The sequence below is a fragment of the Lynx canadensis genome, chromosome B2, assembly GCF_007474595.2.
Source record: "Lynx canadensis isolate LIC74 chromosome B2, mLynCan4.pri.v2, whole genome shotgun sequence".
Lineage (NCBI taxonomy): Eukaryota > Metazoa > Chordata > Mammalia > Carnivora > Felidae > Lynx > Lynx canadensis.
The window spans coordinates 136,176,461-136,188,539 of record NC_044307.1 but is presented as its reverse complement, the minus strand read 5'-3'; the positions used below and the strand labels follow the sequence as shown (position 1 = coordinate 136,188,539).

The window sequence follows — 12,079 nt, the reverse complement described above, 5'->3', positions numbered from 1 at the left end:
GGCAACCTCATATTATTATTTTTATTTGTTTTAATGTTTTATTTATTTTTGAGAGAGAGGGAGACACAGAATCCAAAGCAGGCTCCGGGCTCTGAGCTGTCAGCACAGAGCCCGACACGGGCTCGGACCTATGAACTGTGAGATCGTGACCTGAGCCAAAGTTGGACACTCAACCGACTGAGCCACCCAGGGACCCCAACGTTATATTATTTTTACAATAAACCAAAAGCTACATTCAAAAGAAAAAAGCTTCATAAATATTTACATACGTATAGGAATGAAGAATTCTTAGGGAAAATCCCTGTGTTCAGACGAACCTCCCTGATCTTTGTCATTAGCAGTGACTGATACCTCCCTACCTTTTCCATGATGCCAACATTAAAAGCAGAGAATAAGTCCTTCCACAGATGACATTCCGTGCCTGTGAATGATGGGGGTACCACAGGTTTTCGCGGGTACATGAAGCCTGCAGACCTCGTAAGACATTAGCAGGTGTCTCGATTTCTCACAGACATGAATCGCTCTGCCGGTTGAAAGCTACACTGTTGAGTCTGACGCCATTAACATAAATTCAAGTTCTGAAGAAAAAGTGGCTCGTTCATCAACTCTTTCTCTTTCTCCGATTTCCGATTCTTGATTTCTACTTTAAAAGAGGGTGACGCCATGAGCCTGGTTTGAGGGCTAAGTAAATCTAGGGGCGTGAGATAACCTATTAATATTCTTCCGCATGTGAGAGCCTATACGTAATTAAAGTTTCTACTAGCCACATTAAAAAAATAGGCGGAATTCCTTTTAATAACATATTTCATTCCGTACCCAAAATGTTAGTACCTCAACAGGCAATCGATGTACAATATTATTGAACTGTCTTACATTTTCATTAATTCTTGTTTTATTCGAACATGACCTTAAAAAATGGGTCAATACTTGTTACCGTTTATATTCCCTCCCCTTCTTAGCTAACGTTGGCACGCTGACACGGTGTTCCGCACCTAGCTTTGGAGGGCATGCCATCAAGATATGTAGATATTAAGAACATTTGAGCATTTTCAAAATTTTACAATCACCGGCTGCTGGACAGAAAAAGAACTTTTGAGCTATGTTCCTCTGATGGCAATAACCATCAGAAGACACTTACCTCCCTCCCAGGAGGTCGCACCACCTCCAAGGGAGCCAGGGGTTGCTTTTAGCCTGTACGAGAGGATAGCTCCCCCTCTGAGTTATCTTCACTCTAAGCTTCTCAAGGATGAGGAACTGTTATGATCCCAGAAAAGGATCTCAAGGAGAAAGATATTTGCCTTTATTTAGTCATTGTACTGGGTAGTCGAGAGGCGGTAGTCTGTAAAAGCAGTGGAAGCTGGAAGACAGCCTACAAAGTTAATTTTAAAAGTTATTTATTGACTCTTTGATGGGTGGGGCCTTGTCTTTCTGTGGTACCTCCCCAGAAAGTCCTGAGCTTACGTCTAAAAACAAAGCTTCAGGCTATCCCAGCTCTTCCCAGCTCGCTGTGTGAAAAGCTAACATGGCCTTGAGCGCGGGCTAGACTTGGCTGGGAAACCTCCTTCTCCTGTCTGGGGTGTGATTCTAGCCAGCTCAGGAGCCCAGGTGATCCCCCATGGTTGGGGACCAAGAAGACGTAGTTTGTGAATCCAGGTTAAGCAGTCACTGGCTGTACCCACGAAAACTCCAGAAAGTGCCGCCATCCTTGAGAAAAATCTGCCTTCAGACTGACCGAGGTGCTGATCGATCCTTTCCGCAAAGGAGCTCCGGGAAGTGGGAAACTTTTGCCAGAGGACAGACTGCAGAAGGATCCAAGAGTCACCTGTGCTCAGGTTTCTGCTGGAATGAACTTACTCGGTAAGTATTCCCCAAACAAAAGGCACGATACTCACCTTTTGGCTTTATCAGGTGTTAACATTTGGCTGCAAATAGGATAAACCACTTGCACCACCCAGGTTCCTGGCTTCCTCAATCGGAGGGGTTCTTGGGGCGGCAGGTGCTGTGGATGGCTCTTTCCGCATGTGCCCGGGCTGCCAAAGGACAGACAGGTGATGCAAGGGCGATAGAAGGTGCAGCACATTAGCTCCGTGGTGCATGCCGGAGGTGAGCAGTTTCAACAAAGCCAAGGGAGAAAATCTACCTGACGGTGGTAAGCCCTCATTAGAGGGATCAGACCTCTAAGGGGAAGTTCGTGGCTGTGGGGGCTTTGGAAGCCCCTCTCAACGAGAAACTTCTGTAAGGATTCTGACCCCATCCTTCACAACTTCTCAAGCAGCTGAGCTCATCAGACTGGCTGAGGCTGAGGACGCTCTTTGCAGGAACATTCTCTGGAAGAAGACTCAGGCAGCATGGTGTGAGAACCTGTTCCGGTCTGATGTGTGGCCCCTGTTCTGATGCTTGATGACACTTCTCAACTCCTGAAGAATAAGGGGTGCACCTTCCCCCCCCTTTTTGTAAATCACAAATCAACAGGACATAATAGTTCCAATGCCACTTCTCTTTCTTTCCAAAACTCCAGCTTCAGTCCCTTCCAGAGTTCAGTCCTAAAAGAGCACTCAGAAGAAGTATTCAGAAAATATGGGTTTAGCACAGAACAAAAGTAGCCCAACTCCACCCCTGGGGAGTCATTAAAAGCAGTAAGCCGACAGCTAATCTACAACACTGAACAGTAACAAGTACCTGTTCTGTAAGTAATCCAGGGAGCCTGAGTTGATGTGTGTGATTTGGGGCAATCCCGAGTGCTTTCATTCGGGGAGAAGTTCATGCTTGTGTCAAGATGAAACCTCACGCCCTCGGAAAATGTAAAGAATGCTGGCGTGTCTTCGTTAGTCTTCTGTAGTTTTCACACCAAGTAAAGACTGTAGAATTTACATGTATTGTTATTATTCTAACTGAAAGCAAACCGGCGCCCTATTTGATAGATATTACGCCTGGAGTCGTTTTAAAATACTGGGTCGTGTCTGGAAATGGATACAAGTTCCTACATGATCACACTTTAAAAAATCACTTAACTGTTTGCTTGGGTTTTCACTAGTGGGGGGAAAGAGAAAACATGATTTAAAAATGTAATCATTACAGACGATGTGCTTGACGGTGGGGAGGTATGGAAACCATACTCCCAGCCAGTTACACTTTAAACAAAATGTAAATACACATACTTTAAGACTCAGAATCCAGACAAGCATTTACATAGCAATGCACCAGGAATTTAACATATGTTAAAATAGAGAAAACCCCAGGCCCCAAATGGTGTCACTTAGACCAAGTTCCCAAACCCCAGGGGCTTAAAACCCCTTCTGACCGCAGTTTCCATCTTGCCCAAGAAACGTGGCCTCAACCCGTCAGTCAGGAAAAATTTTCTTTCCATCAGTGGCAACCGGGGGCACTGGGTCCTCTCCGTCTCCCAAAGAAAGATCAGGGAATCTGTGTGAGAAGGCGCCTTGCTTTCCTTCCTAGCAAACTGGTCTGGAATAATCATTCCTCACCATCTCTCTGAAAACCTTCCATTTTCTACCATTTCTCAGGACTTCCCTCCACTTGCTAGGTGGGGTGCTGCCTGATTCAGGAACGGCTTGGTAAAGCCAATTAGGTCTTCAAATGTACCTGGTTGAATTTCATTATTTAGCACATATGATGAGTGATATGTATTTTCTTTCCTGAAGTGGGGTCCCATTTCCTCCCTTCCTTCCTTCTTTTCCTTCCTTTCTTCCTTCCTTCCTTCCTTCCTCCTTTCTTCCTTTCTTTTCTCCTCCTGCCCTCCCCTCCCCTTTTCTTTCTCTTGTCTCTTTTTGTCACACAAAAAGACGTCATCTCACAAAAATGATCTCTTCTTTTCAAACTAGGCTCTTTTTGGGGGGCAGGGGGAGGGGGGAGTGGTTACCTTACTTGCTTCTTTCTATCCCCAGGGAACTGTAGGTCTGTTCCCACTCCCTCTTTGTGGGTGTAGTTCGAGCAAACAGATTCCTTTCCCCCTCAAACTAAGTGCCTTCTAATTTTTACGAATTATAGGAACTTAAGTAAAACTTTAGTAGATTCGCTCATATAAATAAATATAATAAAATTCACATGCCAGATAAATCCATTTGTGTTCTGGAGGGGCTCAGACTTACACAGCAGGTAAGGAGCCTCGAGGCCACACCACCGCATCTGGCCGGCCTGCCTCTTGCAGACAGACCCACAAGCTATGTGTCCCCCAGTGCCCTTGCAAGCTGGCTGTCTGCTGGGAGGTGCATTCCACACAGTCCTAGCCTAGGGTATTGCTCCCTCGGGAGACGAGACAAAACATCTAACCAAATTAAAGGAAAATCCAAACAATAAGCGAAGGCATTTCCTACAATGCTGGTCTCTTTTAACACTGATCAAAAACTTCTAACATTATCAATCCGTTTCCTCTATTAACAACATTGCTTACTATTTATTTTGTTTCTTTTTTTAAAGCCTACTATTGTGTGTGTGTGTGTGTGTGTGTGTCTGTCTGTCTGTCTGTGACAGAGAGAGAGAGACTTGGAGTTTTTCTGCTATAAACACTGCTCGTAACTCACATTTTTCTCAATATGACATTGCTTTTCTAACTTTATAGGATCTTGCACTGTGCCTAAGTTTTAATTTTTTCTGCAATCAGTCCTGAAAGCATAAAAATAAAAAAATAAGTTGATGTCCTAGAAGGTTGCAAAAATGGCCACAGGTTTTCACTCCTTGTGTCCATTCCCTTTGCAATGCAACTTTGCAGCTTCGCCCACCGCCCCCGTCAAGAAATTGACCTGTTTCCGCACTCATGACCCGCGCTGGCCAATGGAATGCGGTAGAAGTGACCGTGTACGCCATTTGCTCTCTCTTAAAACCCCACCTCCACCATGTGAAACGTCCAGGCTGGCCCAGTGCTAGGTGGGAGGCCGTGGCCTCGTTGCCCCCACCCCTGCCAATATCCAGCCAACCGGTAAACACGCGGGTAAGGTCATGCCGCTCGGTAAGGCCCAGCCCACCTGCCAGTTGACCTCAGTCTCATGAGCGAGCCCCGCTGAGATCAGCCACACCTGGCCCAGAGGGACAGAACGGCCCAGATGACCTGCAGACACGTGACTAACAGTAAATGATTGCAGCTTTGCGGCACTAACTTTGGTCTGGGGCCTCAAATACCTGATTCACTTACATTTTCTTTGAGCGTGTTTTGTTCTTAACTCTAACCCATATAAAGCCTACTTTTTTTTGCATAGGGTGAGGTAGTTAAGGGGCTTTTATTTGTTTTAGCTATATGTATGGCCAGTTTTCTCAACACTATTGAACTTTCTTTCATCACTGATTTGAAATGCCATGGTTTTCATTAACTAAATCCCCACATGCACAAGGGCTTGCTTCTGGACTGGCTAATAGGTTCTGATGTTTTATTTTCTGTGTCTGAGCCAATAACACAATGTTTAATTCCTTAATCTGAGAGTATGACTTGGTATCTGGAATGTTCCTGTGAAATAATGCAGGGGCCCAATTATTAGAAGTAAAGGGAGGGGATGTTATCTTAAATACTTTCGTATTTCCTCTAGAATCCACGTAGCTCCTGTGGACATGGTGGTGACTGCAAAAACATTTGGTCTTCTGCATTGCAAATCTGTGGCGTTTAACACACTAGGAATAAATTTGGGAGCCTGTGGTTTACAGAGATGATATTTATGGTCCTGATCTCTTTTTGTCTTCACCACTCTATCAGGTACAAGGTCAGCAAGCTGAGAAAGGCTATATCACCATGATGGTGGAGGAAGAAGCAGGGAAAAGAAGGAAAAGCAGCAGCAGCAGAAAAGGAGGAGAAAAAAACTAACATCTACTGAGTGTTTAACTCTGTTAGTGTCTATACCAAACACTGTACCTGCCTTGCCTTCTTTACAGCTTTGTGAGGTTAGTGCTATTTATATATCCAGTTTTCAGAGGAGAAGGTGAGAGTCCCAGAAGTTATGTAACGAGTTCAAAGCCACACAGTCAATGAGTCAAAATTCTGAATGAATGTGAACGCAAGGAAAAAAACACAAACCTGGAAGAAAATCCACTTCATGGTTAGCAGGTTAGCAGTTGACTGGGATGCCGTGGGATTCTGCAGTCACACGGTGGGCGGTTTTCTCTCTCACAGCCTGGCTGGACCAGTAACCAAGGGAGGAGGCGGGGGCAAGACATGTTCTGCGATCGGCCTCACGGAGCTGTATTACCCAGCCTGCCCCGCGCCGGTCTCGCCTGCCCCGTTCTCCCAGGACATTGCACTCTTGCCTAGGATCCGGCTTCTGCATGACTCTCTAGTCCTTACCTTTATAAGGGGTGGAACCAGATCAATGAAAGAATTTTATACAGAAAAGAATTAATGAGAAATAGGTGACAAGGACGTTTAGAAGGGACAGGAAAAATTCAGTTTTGCCCTTTACTTCCTATTTCCGCTTCTCAGGCCCCCTGTCGCCCAGGTGTGCACACGTGGTGGGTGTTGGCCCTATTTGGCTGTGTTCGTTATATTGCAACGGTAAAAAAAAAAAAAAAAAAAAAAAAAAAAAGGTGAAGGTTGGATTATGAATATCGGGACAGAGGTGATAACCTTTTTTTTGGCCTAATAGAAAAACAGAATAGGACTTCGCAAAAGAGAAGAAAATAGGGGGAAAGCAATAACTTATAAAAAGAAGAATAGAAAGGACAAAAAAAAGTGAAATAAATTAAAGTCACAAAGATGGAAAGGATAACACGGAGTTGCCGGTAGGTCCATTAAATAGGAATGGACTGAATTCTAGTAAAAGACTCAGACAGGCATTTTTCATTTCATTTCATTTATTTTTAAAAATATTTTTGAGAGAGGGGTGCCTGGGTGGCTCAGTCGGTTAAGGGTCCGGCTTCGGCTGAGGTCGTGATCTCGCGGTCCGTGAGTTCGAGCCCCGCGTCAGGCTCTGGGCTGATGGCTCAGAGCCTGGAGCCTGCTTCCGATTCTGTGTCTCCCTCTCTCTCTGACCCTCCCCCGTTCATGCTCTATCTCTCTCTGTCTCAAAAATAAATAAACGTTAAAAAAAAATTTTTTTTTGAGAGAGAGAGTGCATGCACACAAGCAGGGGAGGGGAAGAGAGGGAAACAGAGGCTCTCTAGCAGGCTCTGTGCTGACAGCAGACTGCCTGATGCCTATGAGGGGCTCGAACTCACTCATGAACCGAGAGATCATGACCTGAACGGAAGTCAGCCGAAGTTTAACCAATGAGCCACCCAGGTGCCCCTAGGCATTTTTCATTTTAAAAGACTACACATAAAGTTAAATGAAAAAGAGAAAATCAAGGAATGCATAAGTATATGTAGCAAATATACGACATTCTTATTTGCTTTTTACTTGTACCTCACGAGGTGAAATGAAAGGTTCAAGGTCAAAGACAAAGGTTAGGGTATTGGGCTGCAACCTAAGGCAGCAAAGGTGAGCATCTGGACGGATGGGTGCTCTTCTCTTTCTTTCGTCTCCTCCTTTTTTTCCCTTTCTTTTTATTTTTTTAATGACAACAGCTAGTTTTTTGTTGAACATTCACATCTCATAAAAATAATTAAGTACTGAGATGATCCAGGAAGCCAGCTTGAAGTGAGTCGCTTAAAGGTAAAAACAATATTGTTCTGCAGGGTTAAGATTGTGATTAGATTCTTAATTGGATTCTGACTACATCCAGTTAAATTTATGCACAGTAAAATTAAAAATTAAAATTGAGATGTTAGCTACTCTAGGAACAGAAATAGAGTGTAGAGAATACTACCTCTTCCAAACAAGTAGAAGGTAACAAATAAACAAACTAAAATAAAAGCTCAAGCCAAAAAAAAAAAAAAAAAAAAAAACAAGAAAGGAGAAAAAAAATGGATGTACAAATGTAAGATTGTAGGAAAAACACAAATTCATTCATTCAACAGTTATAGTATCGAGGGCCTACTAGAAACCACATATTGTGGGATACAGCAGTAAACAAAACATAGGAAATATCTGCCTTCATGAGGCTTCTGTCCTAGTCAGGGGAAACGTAATGGTTCAGATAAATGAACAAATCATGCGGCATGTCTTACGATGATAAACACAAGACAAATAAATGCAATGGATATGTTAAGGGTGGAAGAAAGCTTGTCAAAAATGGCCTCACTGAGAAGGTGGTTTTCAAAAAAAAATATGAGGGAGGTAAAGAATTGAACCATGTGGATATGAGGGGAAGAGCATTTCAGACAAGGGAAGTGCAAATATCCTGGGGCTAGCCTGAGCTTGAGGAGGCTACACAGAACAGAGGGGAGGGTAGGAGGAGGTGAGATCAGAGGTGAGGCAGGATCAGATCATTGTAGGACCTTTCACTTTAAGTGAAATGGGTAGTCTTCAGAGGATTTTTTGAGAAGAGGGAGAGGATCTATCTTTTTTTTTTTCTTTTTAGGAGGCTCATTCTAGATGCTGCGACGCGAACAGACCACAGGAAGAAACAGCAGACGGTGATTGGGTGGCTCCTGTGTAACCCAGGTGAGGGACCGTGCAAGTCAGAGAGGTGAGGTGGTGGGAAGGGCAGGGGAGTCTGGAGAGATCGCAAAGAGGTTATCCACAGGATTTGCCGACAGATTACAAGTGCGGTGCGCAAGAGATGAGTCGGGGTGGTGTTTCTTAGGCACTTGGAACCGTGCAAGTAAATTAAGTTTATAATTGCAATTAACCCTAAATCTGAGATATATACCATTATCATCCCCAAGTGAGCTGGAGGAGCCAGAGTTCCTGGCAGGTCGTTGGCCAGTGCATCACCCTGTGGTGCGCTCTCTCTCTTCCTTCCTTTCAGAGAAACCTCCCAGGTTGCCTGTTCCCAAGGCTTTGACCAAACCCAGATGCCCTGGCCCAGAGTGAGTGTGTGTGTTTGGCAAAACTGCCCTGCACTACATAGAAAGGTGAATGTTGCTTAAGAAAAGCCAAATGCAGGGCGCCTGGGTGACTCAGTCGGTTGAGCGTCCGACTTCGGCTCAGATCACGATCTCGCGGTCTGTGGGTTCGAGCCCTGCTTCGGGCTCTGTGCCGACAGCTCGGAGCCTGGGGCCTGCTTCAGACTCTGTGTCTCCCTCTCGCTCTGCTCCTCCTCTGCTTGCGTTCTTTCTCTCTTTGTCAAAAATAAATAAACATTAAAAAAATTTTTTAAAGAAAAGCCAAATGTGATCTCTTGGCTTTTAAGCTTGTCTCGCAGAAAATCATCATGTCACCTTGGAAGAGGTGAAACTGGTGAAGGCAGCAAATGACTTTACTTGGTACCACCTTACAAACGAAAAGCCCCATCTTTCACGAATCAATGAACATTTATGATGGAGGAAAAATCAGTGGATGGCACATATCTCATGTTTAGGATTGACTGCGATTGTAAATTTACCTGTCACGATTCCAAGGGCATAATAAGTGCATTGCAAATATTAGCTGTCATCATGACCAAATAAGTAAAATCTTTAACAGGTTTTTTTTTTTTTTTTGAGAAGTAATGAACTTGGTAAATGTTAGCATTCGTTTGCAAATTGTCTTCTCCTCCATCAAAGAGACGGGGACTGAGACCTGGAAATACATAAAAGCTTAAAGGCTAGGACCCGCCACCGACTGAGAATCCACATAAATGATGCAAAACTCCTCTAAAATTATCATGTGAGTCGGTGAAAGATAAGAAAATAAAGAAAGTTCTGCGACGTTTTTCCAAATCATTATTTTTTAAGTGAGGAACACGTGCTCGATACTCAGAATTAAAGTCTAATTTAGCAAAGAAATTAGAACAGCATCCTATCATCGGAAATGCTTCTAGAGTTCCTTCCCTACGATGTAGCCTCCTGAGTGGCTTTGCACCTGCCAGTCTGTGAATGTCCCCACCTGCTTAAGTGCTTGGCACCTTCCCTTCCTGGTACCTACGCAAGAGTCTCCTTACCACAGCCAAAGTCTTCCCCATACAAGTTTCTTTCTTATCCCCAGTTCACCGCTTATCCATGAAACAGTGTCCCTTCTCAAGCCTCAGCATCGATAAGATTCATGTGAGCAGTCTGTTCAAATGCAGATTCCCGGGCTTCAGCCCTGGACTCCAGATTTAGTAAACAGGTGAACATGGGACTCTGTTTTTTAACAGATGACATTCTCATACACATTGTCCACTGACCGTCCTTGGAGAAACATTGTTTTGAGAATAGTGTGCATCTTGGTGCTCAAAGTGTGAGCCACGGGCCAGCAGCACCTGTAGTGTTTGGGGCTGGTTAGAAATGCAGAATCTGGGGCCCCATCTGAGACCTTCTGAATTAGGATCTGCCTTGTGACAACATCCATAGGCGCTTCACATTCATGTTAACTTTTGAGGAGCACTGATTAGATCAGACAAAAGAAATATGTTGACCGTATGTTTTAGTAAGGGCTTTTTTGTACTTTGAGGCTTTAATTGTAAAGTGTTTTTTGTTTTTTGGGTTTTTGTTTGAGAAATCATAGACACCGTTTTCCAATCCTCTGATTTGGTTCCCTTCTCCAGAACATGAAGATTTCTTACGGAGATTACTTTATCTTTGCCTTTACAAAATCAGTTTTGAAGAATTTCTGGCTCATCAAGAGAAGCAGGTGCTATTTTAAATCTAGTATAATTTTCTCAACCGTGCAGAGACAGTTCGTGCAGTTACTAAGTATGTACGTTTGATTTGTTTGCTTCAGCCATGACATTGGGGTCATCCTCCAGACAAATATCTCATCTCGCCTGATGAAATCAGGAAGGTGCTTCTGGTGTCCAAGGGATGAATGTCTCATCTCCTGGGAGGGGACTGAAGTCCTCTGCCAGGGGAAACCAGAACATCTGTTGCAGGCAAGATCCAGCCTGCTGGCTGAGCGGAGTCTACGGAGGCACTTAGAATAAAGCCTTGGGTCTTCATCAGAAGACATTGCCATGGTCATCAAGCCATTTGCAATGGAATCCAGGATGCGCTCATAGGGACTAAATACGCTTATGAAAAAATGGTTATTAGTATAATAGTGGGTCCAAAAAGCTCACTGTCTCAGGCACTGACTTTCCTTTTGCTCATTTGAAAAAAAAAAGATGGGGCACCTGGGTGGCTCAGTCGGTTAAGCGTCCGACTTCGGCTCAGGTCACGATCTCGCGGTCTGTGAGTTTGAGCCCCGCGTCGGGCTCTGTGCTGACAGCTCGGAGCCTGGAGCCTGTTTCGGATTCTGTGTCTCCCTCTCTCTGACCCTCCCCCGTTCATGCTCTGTCTCTCTCTGTCTCAAAAATAAATAAAACGTTAAAAAAAATTTTGAAAAAAAAAGTTTTTTTGTTTTTTTTTTTTTTTTACTCACTGGAAACAGACTTAATATTTCAGGAAGAACATTTTCACGAACAGAAATTAATTTTGCAGATTCAACAGAGCAGTTCAGATAATGAAAAAGACTGGAAAGACAATGCAAAAGAAGTTTGACTTTTGTTCCCAAAGCACTGTGGGTGCTCCAGCTGGTACTTCTCTTAGAAATAAAAGTTGATACTTGGTATTTTGCTTCTCTATCCCGTTTTAAATTCTCTCTCCCACCTAGTGGGCTGTCGGGAAGACCCGCAAGGTCATAATCATGAGCAAAGATGGAGGCTGCACAGCAGGTGGTGATGTGGGAGTCTTGACCCCCTATTCATGTAGCTTCCTTGAGAAGTCCCCTTCTCTGATCTCAGCTTACCACCATGCTATGACATATTGCTGCTATAAACTTAGGATTTGGTGGACCCAACAATGCCCAGCTGTGGTCAAGCACTTGTCTTTTTTTTTTTTAATTATTTTAATGTTTATTTATTTTTGAGAGACAGAGACAGAGAGAGAGAGAGACCACAAGCAGGGGAGGGGCAGAGAGGGAGGGATACAAAGAATCCAAAGCAGGCTCCAGGCTCCAAGCTGTCAGCCCAGAGCCTGACGCGGGGCTCGAGCCCACGAACCATGAGATCATGACCTGAGCCAAAGTTGGACACTTAACCGACTGAGCCACCCAGGCAGCCCTCCATTCACTCTTTCATACTCGTACGAGTCTTAAATAATTGTAAGCATCGTAAAATGTGTAATTTATAAGTCAAAATTTCTAAATAATTTTTAAAGATAA

The 12,079-nt window shown here is 44.0% G+C and overlaps 1 long non-coding RNA gene across 3 annotated transcripts; it reads left to right on the top strand.

The window, feature by feature from the left end:
* Nucleotides 1-1,419: 1,419 nt before the first annotated feature.
* Nucleotides 1,420-11,058, top strand: LOC115514522. Of its 3 annotated transcripts, none has more exons than XR_003969004.1 (5): nt 1,420-1,857; nt 5,702-5,886; nt 8,400-8,482; nt 10,448-10,573; nt 10,664-11,058. It is a non-coding gene; the product is annotated as an uncharacterized LOC115514522 (long non-coding RNA). The 3 variants fall into 3 exon arrangements; XR_003969003.1 differs by having other exon boundaries at nt 10,439-10,573; XR_003969005.1 differs by having other exon boundaries at nt 1,422-1,857; nt 10,488-10,573.
* Nucleotides 11,059-12,079: the final 1,021 nt, after the last annotated feature.